This window comes from Pagrus major, chromosome 18 (assembly GCF_040436345.1).
Source record: "Pagrus major chromosome 18, Pma_NU_1.0".
Lineage (NCBI taxonomy): Eukaryota > Metazoa > Chordata > Actinopteri > Spariformes > Sparidae > Pagrus > Pagrus major.
In genome coordinates, this window is record NC_133232.1 from 518,857 (window position 1) to 524,504 (window position 5,648).

The following is a 5,648-nucleotide window of genomic DNA, read 5'->3' on the forward strand; positions in this document are numbered from 1 at the left end:
TTCAATATTGTTAATTTGCATGATTCTTGTATTTTTAAAAAGTAACATAGAGCCTTAAATGTTGTTTTTTTTAATGAAAGCTCACAACAACAACAAAATATCCACTTTTGCATGTTGTCCAAAGCCTGGCCAGCTACCTTCTTTGTTTTCTCTCTGACTGTAATGAAAACTTGTAACCATGTTTGTCATATGTTTCATTCCTTCAACTTTATCTGCTGAAAATGACAAACAAAAACAATTTTCAAATTGTCAAAGTAACTTAACCCTAAATCCACATTTTTATCATCATGACTTTATTACTGTATCAATCGATTGTGGTCCACTCTGTAGTGCTCATTGCAACAGCAGTTCTTTGCCTTTTTTCAGACAACCAACTTCTAGACCCCCGAAAATCAATGAAAAATGATGGGCCACTGTGGTCTGTGCAACACTCAACTATCAAGACGTATAAAAGCAGGAATCAACTCAGTGGTGTTGAGAGTGTGGAGTTATTTATAAATGGGTTGAGGGATGAAGTTCATGCTATGTATGGTAGATGTTTATAGTCCTGCCTACCACAGAGACATGTCCGCTATCCCGTTACTCTCTGGCGCATTTGTAGTAGAGCACTTCAAACAAGTACAGCTCAGACCTACTGAGTACTACCTACTACTACTACTACTACTACTACTGGAAGGAACAGACTAAGGGGAAGGAAGACTCGTTCAGTTGCAAATGACTATAGTCTGTTGAGACAGTGGAGTCACTGTCACTGCTTGGGCATACGCATGAATGAAACACAAGATGGTGTGGATGACTGTACTAACCAACACTCCTCCAGACAGGTGAGTAATGATGTAACTAGACAGGGGAGGAGACAGAGGAATGTTAGAGCAATGACAAAACATTGTTACCTGACTGTCATCAATGAAGGCAGTTCAGGAAGACAGGGATGCTGCTCCACATGAAGCATGTTTGCGTTTGTCAACTGTGGTTTGCCTTGACAAGGGAAGTTCAAGAGGAAGGGTCAGAGGCATGTATGGTCTCAGAATTAGAACTCCAGTGCAGTTGTTAGCCATGAAAACATGTTTTAGAAGAAACTGCCTTGCAAAGAGGGCACTTAGCCAAACGATTGTAGAAACCAGTAAGAGCATCCCATCCCCTCCCTCCCATAAATCAATCATCTTAATAAAGCATGTAGAAACAAGCAAACTAGCCATCACAAATATACAGTCCGAAAAGGCTACACAGAGCAGCATTTACTCTTTACTGCTGTAGGTGTGTGCTTTATGCTAATGTTAGCTGCTAATGGAGGTTGTTGCTGCCGCAGCAGTTCTTTTATTGGGCTCAGGGGCTGTGCGCTTTGTGCTACTGAGTTAGCAAGCTGCTGAACAACAGGCTCAGAGGCAACATGGCCATTGTTAGTACTCAGTGCTATCAAGCTAGTACTTAAATACTAGGACATTCTGGCAGCACTTTCCCTTTCATTCTTGTGCCACTAGCTTGCTAATAGCTTCAGCAATACATCTGTAGCTTTGTGAAGGACTCCGGTCATGTACAATGAGTTCAAAAGGCAGGTAGCCGGTCCAATCTTTCCATACAGACTGAATGAGACGATAGGATGGGCTTATTAGAGGCCTGCAACAGCCACAGTTACTGTTTTTTTTTTTTTAAATGTGTTTGTAAGAACATTTGATTTATTGATGCTGTCGGGATGTTTAGAAATACTACAAATGTAACAAAAAAAATGCTTCTAGAATTACTCACCAAGCCTTAACATGCCAAGCTTTAACAACTCAGACAATTGAAACATGACAAGAAGGACACACCAGACACTGTTTTTTTGTAAGAGATCAGTGGGAGTCAGGAGTTCAAAATACAACAATTCTTAGTGTTGTATCGTAGGGAACTGGACGTGTTTCAGTTTCTTGAAGACATTTCACCTCTCATCCAAGAGGCTTCTTCAGTTCTAACTAACTGGAGGGGAGTTGCAGGCTTTTAAGCTCTGTGTGGTGTGTCCTTACAGAGTCGTTAAGGACATGTGTGAGCTCTGAGTTTCAGAGTTGTTAGGACCTCTTGGATGAGAGGTGAAACATCTTCAAGAAACTGAAACACGTCCAGTTGCCTATGACATAGCAATTAGAATGACCATGACCTGGATGACTGAGAACCTTCATCAACAAAATACAACAATGTGTTGTATTATGTATGTCACATGATTTTTTAAATAAAATCTTAATCTGAAAAATAACTGTTACAGAGCAGAACATAGAAGTACAAGTACCTCAACGGTATACTTATGTACAGTGCTTGAATACATGTACTTTCTTTCCATCACTGACTGTCTACTACCTTGTTTGACCACAGAGTGGCAGTAGAGGTTTACTAATGTGTCCTAAGCAGCAGATACAGCTATAAAACTATCTCGAATGCAATTTTTTGCAGCATTGCAGTCCAATCTCTCTCTCTCTCTCTCTCTCTCTCTCTCTCTCTCTCTCTCTCTTCCCATCTGTATATGTTTCCTTCTCTGTACCTCCCTTTCTCTTTTCTTGTCTCTGTCTCTCTTTGTCAGTCTCTGTACACTTACAGTGCAGCCTTTCTCTCTGCAGCCATTTGTGATCTTATACAGCACAGATGTTGCTGGCCACAAGTATGGACATGGTAAAATATGGAATAGCATGTGTAGTGGATCTGAGATGGAATGGATCTGTGTGTGTGTGTGTGTGTTGTCTCCTTCTCTTCCTGCTGCAGTTTGCTGGTGTCATACATCATGTCCAGCTGGGCTCTCTGCCATTTCTAGCGTCTATATTCTATTAAATAAAGAGTCAGTGCAACACTTAGCGTCCTACTGTACACAGCGTGATGTCTACATCGTGTGTCTATGTGTGTGTATGCCGTGACACACCTACCCATTCCATCCCTCTCTCCACTGTTTATACAGCATATCCAGCTGTGTTTATTGTATAGTCATAGATTATGTCTGTATCCTTTTACAATAAGCAGCATCCACTAAAGATATTCATGTGTTCCAACTTCAGTAGATGAGCCATCTGTTAGGAAGCAGCTGTACAACCTCAAGTCATGTGAAACCCATATTGAAACACAAAGTGCAAGTGAAATGATTTAATTTAGTGTGCACTTAAACTTGTGTGTTTATTGTGACAATGGCTATACAGATAGGTTTCATGTTAATGATATACCCCCTGGTGGCACTAATGAAGGTTGCGAGTATTTAGGCATTTACATGAAGATGCTCATTAAACAGCATGATTAGTGCACAGGTGTGATTTGGACTGATCACAATAAAAGGCCAATCTAAAATGTGCAGTTAAACTTGAAAAAGGAAGGTTTATAAGGCAATATTGATCTGTTTTTGTACTTACTTTTGCTCCCATGACACTTACATTGCTTGCATACAACTGACCTTGTCTTATACACTATCCCTGATTAAATAAATCATCATGCTGAGAATTATATGTTTATAGGTACAATATGTAAGAATTGGCCACCTGTCGAATTCATACTCAAAACAAACTGGGGCAGCATATTACCAGGGTAATCACTAAGTGCTGCTAACTGCAGCTGCCAACAACTAGTTATGTTCATTTGCCTTGCATCTAGTGGTCTGTACTGGAAGCTTGGAGCACCAGGGGAGTGTTAGATTGTTACACTGCTAGCACAGGAGCTTTGAAAAGGGACGGGATGGGACTACCTGGTTAGCATTTTTCAGTAGATATCCCTGCAACACAATACATAGAAATAATAACGTCAAATCTATTATTTTTTCACAATCTATTGATAATTGTAGTTAATTCTGGAATGTTTTCAACTAAAATTCTTACATATTGCACCTTTACTGACCGTTCTAATTGTAGACCCTTTGAGGTGTAATTGTAGCAGAAGCAATGTTGACTTTGATTAATTGAAGTCCCTCTCCAGTGTATTTTGATATTCGAATGATATTCCATAGTCTTTTCCTGGCAATGTTGATGAGCCACACTGTTTGCCAACTATTTTTTGACAAATAACTTAATTTTGTGCTCAAAGTCACACAAGTTGTTGCTAATATGGAATAATGACATATAACTTCAGTAGATTCTGGGAGTCATACCTCATCCTCCAATAGGAGTTATAAAAGCAGCGTGGCTCCTTTTAAGAAATAGGGCAGTGTGTAGTGTGTGAGTAGACTCAAAGACAGAGATAGCTTATGGTAGCTAACATTAGCTAACTTATACATTGGTCATAGCAGACAAATGAGACTACCCTTACGAAAAAGAAGTATACTTCAAGTTTATTTTATCAAGTAAACTTAAGTAAAGTCCCAAGTATACTTTATCTAGTAAGTATACTAATATCAATGTACTAATAGTATACTTATAAGTGTACTATTTCAATACTTCTTGGGACTAAATTGGCCCACTTTTTAGTTTATGAAAGTATACTTTCAAGTATACTTTATACTTTAGTATACTTTCAAGTATACTTTAAGTGTAAGAGCAGTAAACTTTGAGTAAACAACTAGTTTACATCTAAGTATTATGTTGTACTGCAACTATACTAAGTGAACTTATAGGTATACTGTTAGTTTACTAGTTATATACTTCTAGCCCACTTTTTAGTTTATGAAAGTATACTTTGAAGTATACCGCAAGTAAACTATATATATATATATATATATATATAAAAGTGTACTTTCATAAACTAAAAAGTGGACTAGTATTATATGACTAGTAAACTGTCAGTAAACTACTAGTGTAATAGTTTTTATACTGCAAGTATACTTGTAAATTTTCTTTAAGTGAACTTAACATCATACTTATAGTTTACTATTTATATATTATTTTTGCACTTTAAAGTATACTACTAGGTTACTATTTAGGTATACTTGAAATGGGGTTTTCACAGGGGACAGAGGAGAAGGAGAAGGGCTGCGAGTCCTTCTAGCCACTAAATTCGGCTTTGAGGCCGACTGTGCTCCACCAAATCGTGATTTAGTGAACTGGAAGGAGAAACTATAACGATGAGTTGATTTTATGATGCAACACATACAAACAATTCATTCAAGACATTAATTACTGCGACAATACTCACCATAGCTAAACTTGGAGGGGGGCTCAGGAAAGACCACTGGGCTGCATTATCAGTCGCATCAAGGGCTGAGACTGAGACCACAGGCTGGACATCAGCAGGAGACTGAGTGGCAGGCTGCTTAAATAACAGCAATATGACATGTGCTGTAACTGCAACAGCATAACAGCAATGTAAACAGACATGCGAGATGTAATTTTTCTAAAGCTCACCTTAACAGTGTGAAATCCACAACTAGAGGCCATGGACCCTCTAAAGAGGGTGGTCTGACCACGGGCCTGCATGGGGCATTTCTCAATCTGAAACAATTAGAATTGTATTCAGCCTGGAGTGAGACACTCAGTGTACAGTCCATGGTCAGATTAATACAATCTGCACCATCAGAATGATTATTTCTCATCTAGTGATATGCATGGTCATGAGTAATAGGTGGATATTTTGCTGTACTTTACCTTCTGGTAGAGATCATGCCATTTGCGCTGCCTCGGGGCTGGTCTGTTGCCTCCTCCAGCAGGCCAAACCCCAGAGCTGGCGAATGTCCTCAGTCTCACCATCCACTCCCCCTCTCCCATTGCCTTGTG